Source organism: Nelumbo lutea, chromosome 4 (genome assembly GCF_056320005.1).
Source record: "Nelumbo lutea isolate HS-2025 chromosome 4, American lotus-T2T, whole genome shotgun sequence".
Lineage (NCBI taxonomy): Eukaryota > Viridiplantae > Streptophyta > Magnoliopsida > Proteales > Nelumbonaceae > Nelumbo > Nelumbo lutea.
In genome coordinates, this window is record NC_142687.1 from 20325793 (window position 1) to 20340182 (window position 14390).

Here is a 14390-nt window from a genome sequence, read left to right on the forward strand (position 1 = left end):
AGTACAAGTACAAATATATACACTATAAAACCTTGCATTTTGTATCTATTTCACTATTTGTATTGTTCATATTTGTATTTATACTCTTTCCAAACTGAGCCAAGGGTTTGAGAGGAATACAAATACAAATATATGCAAAACAATGCAAAAATACAAGGTTTTGTAATCACATGAGTTTTGTAATGTATTTATTGTCCATGTTATTTGTGTTCCTTGTGTATGGTGATTATCTTGACCAAATGTAAACAAACAAAGGAATTGAAAGCCACACTGATGAACTTTCCTTTCTACAAACAAGCAAATAAAGAAACACAATTATGGTAATGCTGCTTGCCGTTTGGCTTCAAATGTTGATAAAGAAATTCACTACCATTTAAAAATAATCTTAATATAAAGTAAGGATATTGGGCTAGTTTTAATGGGCAATATTTGCTTCAAGAAGGAATAATAGCTTTAAGAAGGATAGCATTTTCTTTGTCTTGTTCCCGAGGTGAGGGGATTTCTTGCAAGCAAAAACCTTGCACACACTTTACAAGTAGGGGCATCCAACCATACATTGGGGACATCTTCCTACAAATTTAATATACATGTATGGGAGATATTCCTAATGTGCAGCTGAGTATAGTGTGTGTGTGGAGTTTTTGCTTGCAATAAAAAACCTAATCCAACTTATTTCATATACTTTTTTTTCATGTGGTCTCCACATTAACATGATTGTAACCCTAATATGGTAGAAAAATATATATTTGGAGTCTAGATCATCTCCCGCTGACCTCACAACATGTCTTGGTCGCACATCGGAAACATATCCCGTACATGTATTTATTGCTAGGGGGGACACGTGCGATGCACAGGATTTGTTAAATTAAAGATAAACAATAGAAACATGCAAGAGTATACAATTGTTTTATATAATAATTAATAATCATTTATATTTTATATACTAGTTTTAATGATTTTTTTAAAATACAAAAATAACAATAATTAATTTTAGATAGGGTTGTTTATCAAACTTAGGGATGGCAATTTTCCCCATTTCCCCGATCCCCGTGGGGATCTGCCTCGAATGGGGTAGGGATGGAGATGGTTTTCCCATTGTGAAGACAGATATGGAGAAATTTTCATCCCCGTTGCCGGGGATGGGGAGAGCACTCCCTACCCCGCGGGGACCCAAATCCCACCCCATGGGATCCCCGCTAATATATGTATATATACACATACGTTTATATATGTATATATGTACACATATGTATATGTTAATATTTTTTAAAATATGGTTGAATATGTTTGAATCTTTTCTAATAGGATTGTAAATTTTAATTATTTTATTTTTATTTTTTAAATGAAATAAAAAATAAAAACATAACGGTTGACATTAGAAAGAATCATGGGAGTGTGGATCCTCGCGGGAATGGGGATAACTTTGTCCCCGTTAGTGGGGATGGGGACATGGACGTGGATGGGGATTTTTGTTGGGACGGGGATAGGGAAAGGCTCCTCATCCCTGCTCCACCCCGTTGCCATTCCTAATCAAACTAATGAAATTGACCAACCTGATTTCTAGTATTTCTAGTCAACTTTGGTTCAACAATTTCCCAACCCGGCTAGGTTGGATCTGTTTCCCTTTGGCCATTTATAGAACAACCCGACCATAAATATATATACATATATATATATATATATATATATATATATATATATATATATATATATATATATATATATATATTAAATAAATTTTTTAATACGGGAAGTGGGAAAATTCTAATATTTCTTAGGCTAAAATATTTTATATCATATATTTAATTTTTTAAGTTTAAATCTTTTGAATCAACCAACCAAACTGAAAAGTAACCTAAACCAATATAACCTGAGTGACTAACTTCCCAACCTAACCAGGTTGATTTGGTTGGCTAAATAACCTACAACTGAACTGAACCAACCCATGAACAATAGTTTAATCTCCAATAATTATTAAAAATTTATAGCAAAAATATATAATAAATTAATTTTAAAAAGCTAAATAACAATAGTTTAAACTCCAATAATTATTGGAAATTTTCTATTAAATAAGAAAACAAAAATAGATTTATGCATAATTATTGAAAATATATTTATCATAAAAAATAATTAATAATTGTTGAAACACAATAAATATTAATTTTAGCATATATACATTAAGTTTTTAAAATTATTATTAATAAACAATAATTTTATGAAAGTTATTTTCTAGAATTATTAATTGGTATAAATGAAATTAGTTATTTACAATATTATTTATTTATTGAAATAATATTATTATTTAAATTTTAAAATGTTAATTACTTATTGAATTTAATAATCAATAAAACTATACTAATATACATAATTTTGTTATTTTAACTAATTGAAATCTAGTTTTGTTAAATATTTAATTATTTAAAATATGTAGTTATTTAACTAAATATTTAAAATCTTAATCTATTTATTATAATTGAACATTATTTAGTAACTATTTAAAATATATTATTAATTTATTTAGAATATTAATTTTAATATTTTGTTATTTAAGATATTTAGTTATTGAAATATTTAAATAATAAGAGAGAGAAACATACCTAATTTAGCAAGACCTAGCCTGTAGAGCTCAGGTGAGCTCCTTCTAGTTGGGCCTACAGGGCCTCTATGCTTGCCTACATTTCATGCTTAGATAGGGTGACCTGATTTAGCAAGACTTGGCTCATCGAATTTAGGGCTATTAAGGAAAGATAAGCAAACATCCAAAATAGAGATCACACACCTGAAGGATGCACCAAGTCATCATTGTGCCGACATCAGCAGTAGGATCGAGCCCACTATAGTACTGCAAGTCATCAGGGAGAAGCATTCCCCTCCCCATTTGCAGAGCAACTAGAGGATCGGTGGACGACCAGCAATTGGAACGTCGATCACAGTGAGAGGGGCTCGTAGTGTGCTCTTCCGGGACGACCTTAAGGGATGGAAAGGCTGGACCTATGGTGACTTGAGTGGGCTCTATGGACATGGGGTTGCCGCCCCCTTCAAGGTCAACGACCTCAGACATGTGCACGGCATGCCTCTCCTCGACACCGACCGATGAACCCTCCATTGACGAGCGAACCAAGGAGTTAGCCACCCTTCTTTTCTTCTTTGAGGGCCTCTTGGTCACAATCAGGAAGCAGTACTTGCCATCTCTGAGAAGACACACAAAAGAAAAAGTAAGTTAGCCGAGTTAGAAGGTAACCTCCAATATAAAGATAAATTACGATTAGGATTACCTACTTATAGGATTTAAGCCAGCCCGAGCGAGCATAGGCTTGACCAAGAACTGTTCTATCATTAACTACTAATGTATAAGGCGTTGGACCTCAACACTCAACTCTTCATCGAAATCAACCTTGGAGATCTTTCTCACCTTACGTCACTAAATGGTGTCCATAGGCTAGCCAACCTCGGTGGAAAGACAAGTAAAAACAGTAGGGCTCATTGTGAACCTTCATTATACTGCACAACCCCGATAAGACATCTATGCCCAAAGGAAAGTCAAAATGGTAGCTAAGAGAAATTGTTCCCATAAGGGTCTGGATGGCATTCGGGTGGTGCTTCCCTAAAGAAATGTTATAGAGAGAGAGCACCTCAACAATGAATGGATGCACAGGAAATCGGAGGCTGATGATCAACACCTCCTTAAAGATTAGGATGTGGAATGCAGATACTAAACCAATGATTTCTTCCCTACTTAGCTCGTTGGGGCTGAATTGGGAGTTTGCCTCCGGCTCCTACCAAGAAGTTGAGGCCCCAATATGGGAACCTCGCCGATCTCGTGCCAAAGTCCCTTCCTCGGCCCAAGCAGAATAAGAGGACCCCCCCCCCCCTTGACTCACTCAAGGACATGACTAATAAAGGGAAAAAATACTCATTAGCTTTTTGGAAAATAGAAATTGACATCGCCCAACCGAATTTCACCTACCGAATTGACAACAATCTCCCAGTAGAATTCTAATCCAAATTCTTGTCCCACTCTCTTGCCAAAAATCTCAAAACTGTGCGAATGGAACCCCTACAGGGACCCCCTATTTACAACCGTGGGTGCAAAAAATCAACGAATGAGGCGATGCGACGATAGATCGACAGTCGAGAAGGTCACACTGCTCGCAGGCGAATTTGAATTTTAAAATTTGCACGCCCAATTTGAAATTTGATATTCGAATCTTGCTGTACACTAGTCCTCCTTTGAGTTGATTTGGGCGGATAGGTTAGGCGATTTGTGAGCTGGTCGAATGAATCACCACAAGCCAAAGATTGACAGCAAAGTGACTCCCTTTGCCAAACCGACATCGACTCAGGAGTGGGGGCAATTGATGAAGGGTGATTTCACCCTCTAGTGATGTGATGACATGTGGTACCTCAAAATAGTCGGTTGACAACTCAACACCACATAAGTAAACCTTGGGAATGCCTTGAACACCTCGCACCCACCCTGGCGACCTTGGCACCACCTCGGATAACCGAACTACAAACTGCCAAGCAAGACATCACGTCAACATAAGAGGCAACTTGCTTCCGCAGACCTAACCCAAGTTCAGATAGCTACCTGCCTGACGTGCCAAGCGACCTCCACGAGTAGGATATTGTCTCCGACTTCCCCGATATCACGACGCTATGTTAGAGGAGTCGGTTATCACCCTGCCCGTTTCGGATGTGACTAGATGGACATTACCCGCTTATGCAAAGTCCATCTTTGGGCGTGAAACCACATTTAAACTAGATAGACCGGAGATCTTGGATGCGGTTCATGAGCCTCACAACAACTAGCTTATATAAGGGCATCCTCATTCACATAAAAGGTACACGAGTAATTTAGCTCTCTAAGCACTCTAGCTTTATTGTGTTCTTACAAACAATTACTAGTTCGCTGACTTAAACATTGGAGTGCCCACCCCAGGTCAAGCAACTTAGACACTCTAATCAACTATTTCTTGTAGCATGGCAAGGTGACCTACCCAGTTCCGCATATGGGCTGTCTACCAGCAGTGAGTGTCAGATCGTGCACCATATCTATTGCCCATCCCTATTTAAAATTCAAGAAAACTTGCCCCGTTCGAAGTGGGGTAGGGTAGGGCCCTAGTTTTATAGGAAAAATTGTCATCCATACAATTCTAATAATTTTCTATAACTAATTAACTAACAATAAATAATAATATTTTATGATAATTTCCAAAAATTATTGAAATTATTGTTGATTAGAAAAATGTATATATAGTAAATTAGTTATTTACAATAACAATAAATTAATGTAAATGATTTACTTTTAAGCCTAAATTATTTACTATTAATCAAAGTGGTGTAATTATAGTAAATTAATGTAATTTTGGTAAATTACATTAATTTTAATTAAAAGTAAATAATTTGTTGTTAATTAATGTAAAAACAAGTATGGTTAAAGCCAACCAAGTGGTTTAGACTGGTGTGGATAGATTTAATAATTTTCCTAAATTATTTTGTAATTATTCATAATAATAATAATAATAATAATAATAATAATAATAATAATAATGGATTGTTATTTAAATAAACATGAAAATTTTCTGATAGATTAATTTCCTAATTTAATTTTCCTAAAATTTTTAATAATTATTTAGTTGAATAATGGGTTATTATTTAAATAGTTCTTGAGAATATTTGTTTTGTAGATTAATTTCCTATTTTTTAATTATTATTTATTTAATAAATTATAGATTATTAGTTAAAAGTTTTCTTGAATTATTTGATAATTGTTAAATATAATTATTGATTTTATAAAAATAGTAAATTATGCTAATTAGTAATATCTTTTATGAATAAATAATTGTTGTATAAATTTAATGAAAATTTATTAAATTACAATGATTAATGTAAATTATGCTAAATATTAAAAATCTAAACATTTATTAATTAACCAATGGTTAGTTTTCACTAATGGTTGGCTAGTCAAACAATCTCCAGCTGAATTGAATTGCCTAGTGAACACTCCTAATTTCAGCTTAATTAATAGTCTAATCTCTAACAAATAACAATAGTTTAATCTCCAATAATTATTGAAAATTTATAGCGAAAATACATAATTGCTTAAAATATATTAATAACGAAAATACAATAAATAACTAATAAAAAGTTTTAATACCTCTAAGTTATTTAATCTACTGCCACTATTTCAATAATATTTTTTTTCATTTATTTTTATCTTATATTCTTATTAAAGTTATTACAATGTTTGTTATTTGATCGATTTTTTGTTTTTAAATAATATTTCAAATATGATTTAGTATTCGATTTTTTATATTGAAAACATTTAAAATTTATTCAAAGTATGTAAAATGTAAATAATTATTAAAATGTATATAACACTTAAATAATACCCTACCTCACCCCGAACGAGGCAAGTTTTCTTGAATCTTAAATAGGGATGGGGAAGAGAAAGGGCGGGGATAGGGGAAATACTTTTTTTCCAATTCAAGGACGAGGAAGGGATGGGGTTTGTATATAATTCCCCAAACCTGATTGTAAATTAGTAAAATATTAGTACTTAGTAGATTTAATATTGATTTTTTAAAATATCTCTATGTTTTTCCTCATATTCTTATAATCTATGATCCCACAATTCCATTTATAAAATACCCCCAAATTGTCATAACCCAATTTCTAAAGTACCCCAAATTCCCATAATCCTATTTGTAAAATATCCATAAATTAGATTCTTTTTAGGTAGTTGCCTCAGGTGGGGAAAATTTGGGGATTCCCCTCCCTGACAGGGAATGGATGCCTTTTCTCCAACCCACCCCACCACCAAGGACGAGAAGGGGATGGGGTAGAGTGTCTTGACTAGGGGGCGAGGGACAATGAAGGGTATCACATCCCATGCATCGCATAGGCCCTGCTAGTTATAATTATTTTTGTGCTTTTGATAAATTTTTTAAAGTTATAACATAATTCTATTATTTAATTGATTTTTTTTGTTTTTTAAATAATATATAAGATATGATTTAGTTATTAATATTTTTATATTTAAAGTATTTTAAAATTAGTTATTTATAATATTATTTAATTATTTGAATAATGTCATAATTTAAATTTTTTAAATATTAAATATTAATTATATTTAATAAAACCATGAAATTATAATTCATACTATTAGTACATAATTTTGTTATTTAACTATTTAAAATTTAGTTATGTTAAATATTTCATTATTTAAATAACATGTAAAGTATTTAATCTTTTTTGTTATTTAAATTTTATTTTTTAAAGTTATTATGTAGTTTTAAATATTTTGTTACATAATTATTTAATTTTTTTAGTATTTTTTTATTTTTAAATCATTTTGAATAACCCATAAAACTATAATTTATATTTTCATTGCATAATTTCATTATAAAATTCATAAAATTATAAAATTATAATATTTTAGAGTTATTACATAATTTCATTATAATATTTAAATAATTGTTAAATGTTTTAATTAAAACTTTTATAGATGAAAAGTGGGGGAGAGGATAAATAGGAATTAGAGAGAGATAGAGATAATTTAGGAGAAATTGAAGGAATAGATAGTTTCCTAATATAAAGAGAGGAAAAGGGAGATAAGCTACGTTAGGTGGCAACTTCTAGTGCTTTCTAGATGAATCTTGCACCCTTTATAGAATTGCTGATTTGGGTAACAGAACAAAGAGAGGACTGCTAACATGACAAGCTCTACTTTGGTATATCTATACTACTTATAAAAGTGCAAATGAGGAGGTATTGGCTTTTAGGATTTTTCTTTACTAAAATACCCCTCCTCTTGAATACCATTAAGTACATTCAATTATCTATCATTAAGTCTCACACTTGAGTCATTAAATAAATCACATTCTCTCTCATTGAACCCAACATTTATACTTTTGTTTATCATCATTACACTAATAAATTCATACGCGATAATTATTAATAGAATGAAATTTTATATTTTTAAAATAAATATAAAAATGAAATCACATTTTTCATCTAGGTGGTGGGTAAGTAGTTCAACCATTTGGCTCAAATGGATAATTTCATGATATCATAAATAAATAATACAAATTTAGAAATAAAAAAAAATTGTTTATCATCATTAAATTCCACTAATAAATCCATACACAATAATTATTAATAGAATGAAATTTTATATTTTTAAAATAAACTTATAAATGAAATCATATTTTCCATCTAGGTTGTGGGTAAGTATTTCAACCATTTGGGCCAAATGGATAATTTCATGATGTCATAAATAAATAATACAAATTTAGAAATATAAAACATACAAAAAAAATTGGACACATTTCTATTATTATATATTTTTCATATTAAAAAACAGATATGCTAAAACAAACATAATTTTATTAATGATGGACATCAAATATACAATTTAAAACTGATTGGAAATTAACCCATATTCCTATCTAGGGGTGCGTTAGTGGTTCAACCTTTTATGTCAAATAGGTTAACCCATGATGTATAATTATTATTTTTAAATAGAATAATACAAATATAAAACAATTTTGGGCATATCTATAATATTATATACTAATAATATAGACAAAAATAAGTATGATAAGTAATAATTATTTTATCAATGATATAAATGAAATGCAAAATTTAAAACCGGTTTGAAAATAAAACAATTTACATATGTAGAAGGTAGGTAGGTCAATGATCTAACATTCTATGTCAAATTAGTTAATCTATAATGTCATAACTAAGTAACAAATATTAAATACATACATACATACAAATATAATAAACTCAAAGAAAATATAAGCTTTGTATAAAGCATTTTGATACAATTCTATTGTTATATATTCACCATATTAAACAAAAAAATCTGAAAATAAGAATTACTTTTATTGATGATGAAAATGGAATTCATAATTTAAAATCAACCAAAAAAGCAAAATGGTTTCTCCATCCAAGTGGTTTGTTAGTGGTTAAACTATCCATGTCAAATCGATGTAATTATTAAATAATAAAATACATAAAATTCTAGAAAATGTAGAAATTTATCTATAATTTTGGGTACATTCTATATATTATATATTCATCATATAAAAAAGTGTGATTAATGATAATTATTTTCATTAATGATAGAAATGGGATAAAAATTATGATAAAAAATAAAGAGCATTAATGTCTAACACATGACCTGACTAACCATGTTAAATTGTTTAATAATTTAATTAGTTAGATCATCGTAGCAAGTGGTTTGATAGGGATGCAAATAGATGAGATCATATTTGAATTAGGGTATATTCAAATCTGATATGATCCAAAGATTCGACCAGATCTCATAAATATTGATTCAAATCCGAATCCGATCAAGATGTCAAATATTCGAATATGATATAATTCGATTTAATTTAAAAAAAGTAATAAATTATTAAAATAAAAAGAAAAATATAATAGTTGAAATAAAATACAAAAGTTATAAGTATTTTCTCAACTATTTCCATCATATAAAAAGTTTACAAAAATGCAATATAAATAACATGTTTATGAATAAATAATAAATAGCATATATATTATATATAAGTAATATATATACTATATATATATATATAAATAATTGATTTGACCATAATATTAAAAACCAATGTTCAAATAATATATTGGAATAGCATTTCCTCTTGGTAAATAAGTAATTTGTATTATCTTATAAATTAAATAATAAAAAATAAAAATATAGATTTTTTTATAAATTTTATAAGAAAATTTTGAACATGCATTAACATTACATATTCTTCATATTAAACAAAAAATATGTTTGAAAAATGAGAACTATTGTTAGTAAAGATAGAAATGGCTAAAATACAAAGAAAGAATGAATTAATGTTTTAATCATACTCCATTTTCATGGTTAAATAGGTTAGCGGTTCAACCAATAAGGTCATTTGGTTACTGACTATTATCATTATCATTTGATACTATCACGTGCAAAAATAAATGCGAAAATAAGAATTACTTTTATTGATGATGGAAATGTAATACTTGATTTAAAATCAATTGAAAAGGAAAAAATGGTTTTTCCATCCAAGTGGTGGGTTAATGGTTCAACTATATATCCATGTCAAATGGATCAACACATGATGTCATATTAAATAATAAAATACAAAAAAATTTAAAAAGTGTAGAAATTTGTAGATAATGTTGGGTACATTCTTTAATATTTATATATTCATCATATAAAAAAGTGTGATTAATGATGATTACTTTCATTAATGACATAAATGGGATAAAAATTATGATAAAAAATAAAGAGCATTAATGTTTAACACATCACCCCACTAACCATGTCATATGGTTCAATTATTTAATTAGTTAGGTCATTGTAGGCAACTGGTTTGGTAGGGATGCAAATAGATTGGATCGGATTTGAATCAAGATATATTCAAATTCTATTCGATCCGAAGATTTGATCGGATCTGATAAATATTGATTTGAATCTTAATCCGATCAAGTTGTTAGATATCTGAATTTGATACAATCTTATATAATTTTAAAAAATTTATAAATTATTAAAAATAAAATATAATATAATAGTTGAAATAAAGAAAAGTATTTTTCAACTATTTTCATCATATGGAAAGTTTACAAAAATGCAATATAAATAATATATTTATAAATAAACTAAAAATAACATATATATTATATATAAATAATTGATTTGGTCACAATATTAAAAACCAATATTCAAACAATATGTGGGAATTGCATTTCCTCTTGGTAAATAAGTAATTTTTATTATCTCATAAATAAAATAATAAAAAATAAAAATATATAATTTTTATAGAAAAATTTGAGCATGCATTAATATTATATATTCTTCATATTAAACAAAAAATATGTTTGAAAAATAAGAATTATTGTTAGTAAAAATAGAAATGGGTAAAATACAAAGAAAAAATGAATTAATTTCTTAATCATAATCCATTTTCCTGGTTAAATAGCTTAATTGTTCAATCAGTAAAGTAATTTGATTGCTAACTATCGTCATCATTATCATTTGATATTGCTACATGTAACGCACGTACACTTTTACTAGTATATATATATAGAGAGAGAGATTCATTCGAAGATGTTCCCAATACATGATGGGACGTGGTTGTAAGGTTGGTGCGAAAAGTGCATTATGAGAAGCAGATCGTTGTTAACCATACTTTATTTATAGACTTTAACAAATTTAAATATCCAGGTGGACATCGTAAAGAATTATTACCATGGATATTCAAAACTTCAATTTAATAAGTGTTGGTGCTCGGGTTGGCCAAGGACAACAAAGTAATTTCGCCCATAATCTCTGAAGGTAGTCCAAGGGCTTCGAAGGATTCAGGGATGTAGTGTTGAGGCCAAAGACTGGAGGCCAAGGCTGATAGTGTATCGAGTTCTGTAGAAGCCGAGAGCTGATAGCTAAGGTGTTGCAAGGCAGAGGATGTTAGAGGCCTCCAGTAGGAACTCGAGGTGGAGGCTCTGATGGTCAAGTTAGTACGAGGGTACGAAGAGGGGAATTAAGTACGAATGAGGGCTCTGAGGAGGCTATTCGTAGATACTGAATTCCCAAAGTGAGGACGCTTAAGTTTTGTAGTAGGATCGAATTTCAGGATCAAGATCCCTCACTTGGAGGGGGACGCTGCCGAGGCAAAGAAATGAATTGCCGAGGAGGCAGTGAAGCGTGCTATAGAGGCCGAGCAAAAGGCTGCTGACGCTGAGAAGCGAGCCGAGGGGCTGGCCGATCTTGCTTCCGGGGCTTACTTGGATAGGATTGAGGACACCAAGAAGGCGCTCGCGGTGGCTTTGCCTGACTTCGACGCCGAATCATTGAAGGTGATCCCAGACTCCCCTGAGGAGGCTGCTAACTCTGCTCTTCCCCCTTTGACAAGCAGCGAGGCCTAGGCTAGGTTTATGTTTTCTTTTTCTTTCTTAATACTATACATGTGTTTGGCCTTGAAGGCCGTGAATGAGTTTTTGTAAAGCCCATTTTTTGAATATAATGGAAATCGGTGGCATTTTTTGAATCTCCTCTTAAGTACTTGATTTTTGCTTTTTGTTGTGTTCTTTGTTTTTTGTTTTTTGTTTTTTTTTTTACTTTTGCTTGCTTTGCTGTCTTATTTTTTGCCGAGGGGCCCTTTCCCCCTAAGTAGAAAGATCATAGTGTAAAATACTTCGGCTTGTTATATGCATGCCCTGGGTGTGTGACGGAGGGCAGCCGAGGTAAAGCCATATAATCGAATTGTGGCTTGCCTGGCTTAACTTTCCTCTAAGTGTTCACTAAAGCGAGGTTGAGGTGTTCTGCGATGGGAGGAGGAGGCCGAGGTGAAGTGGGAGCTTTTCTGGCTCTCTTCCTCCTATGGGTATTTAGGCAAAGGCAAGCTGACCCATCGAGCTGCGGGTGGGGCCGAGGCAGAGCTGAGGCTTGCCTGGCTCCCATTTCCCCAAGTGTTGGCTTCGGCGAGGCCTAGGTGGCCTGCCGCATGGAGGAGTGACCGAGGCAGAGCTGAGGCTCGCATGGCTCATGTCTCCCCATGTGTTCCTTTAAATGAGATATCGTTTATCATTCGAAGGGCGTTGTCATCCTTTGCTAATAGCAGTAAGTGAAAAAGTCTAAGAGGTCCACCGCCGCCGAGGTGGGGTGCTGAGGGACGTAAGGCCTGGGCCATCTTGGTATATTCTGACGCGCCACTAGGGTAGGGTATTTGCTACTTAGTTGTTTAAGTCTTAGCGTCGACCCGGCAAGAGGGCACAGTCCTCTTGGGAGGCCATGCACCCCTGCCAATTGCAAAGCTGAAGTTTTGTAAGAACTTAATAGGTATACGCACTAAGCATTGAGCCGAAAGGAAACTTTGCTTCATTCATTCAATCATTCTAAAAAGATATTACAACTACTTGTGGTACATCCAAAGATTCTCCGAGTTCAATGTCTGAGGGATGGGTCATCCATCTAGATTCTCCAGGTTTGGGGACCATAGCCTTCTTAAGGTCAAGGTCTCCTTTTTTATAGTGTCTTTCCTTTACCTTGGAGTTGAAGTAGCGGGCCACTTGTTGTTGGTAGGTGACCACTCTTATTTGTGCTTGCTCTCGGGCTTCTTCCAACAGATCCAAGTTTGCTATTAGAGCTTCGCTGCTTTTGGCTTCGTCGTACGCCTCGAATTAGTGTGTCGGCTGGCCGATCTCTATTGGGATCACTACTTCCGTGCTGTAGGTTAAGTCGAATGGTGTTTCCCCAGTGGTTGTACGAGGTGTGGTTCAGTAGGCCTAGAGTACACTATTTAGTTCATCAGCCCATAGGCTTTTTACCCGGTCTAATATGGTCTTCAGCCCATCTAATATCATCTTGTTGGTAACTTTGGCTAGGCCATTTGTTTGGGGGTGGTCTACCGAGGTGTACTATTACCTGATGCCGAGGGAGGCACACCACTCTTGGAACTTGGAATCATCAAACTGCTTCCCATTGTCGAGGACCAACATGTGGGGTAGGCCGAAGCGACAAATAACATTTTTCTAAAAGAAGTTATGGATTACTCGAGCTGTGATGGTGGTCAAGGGCTTGGCTTCTACCCACTTGATGAAGTAATCTACAACGACGATGAGATATTTTCTGCCCCCCGTGGCTTGCGGGAAAGGGCCAAGGAGGTCCATCCCCCACTTGGCGAAGGGCCAGGGGCTGTTAAGGGCCGAGAGAGTGGTGGCCAATTGGTGGCATAAGTTGGCATGCCTCTGGCATGGATCACACTTTTGCACTAGCTCGACAGTGTCCTTGTGAAGGGTCGCCAGAAGTACCCGTGCCTTAGAGTTTTCTGGGCTAGGGCCCTTCCGCCGAGGTGATTTCCCTAGATGCCTTCGTAGATTTCCCACAGTACATACTCACCCTCCTTTGGACGGAAGCATCGGAGGTATGGCAGGGTGAAGGATCTTCGGTACAGTTTTCCCTTTAATAAGGCATAGTGGGCTGCTTGACATCTGAATCGCTTCGCCTCATTTTTGTCTTCGGGCAGCTGTCCTGTTGATAGGAAATTGATGATGAGATCCATCCATGACGGCTCAGCCTCTATTGGGAGCACTTGGACTTCTTCAATGGAGGGCAAAAGTAGCTTTTCTACACACATGGTCCAACTAAGGACTCCGCTCGAGGTGCTTGCTAGTTTGAAGAGGGCATCGACTCTTGCGTTCTTAGCTTGCGTCACCTATTGCAAGGAGAGTGCTGGAAGTGTTAGGCTAAATCTTTGACTTTGGCGATGTACTTAGACATGCTTTGTTCTCTGGCTTCATACTCGCCATTTACTTGATTCACCACCAACTGAGAGTCACATAAGGCTTTCAACGTGTAAGGAAACAAGGTCCCTAGCAAG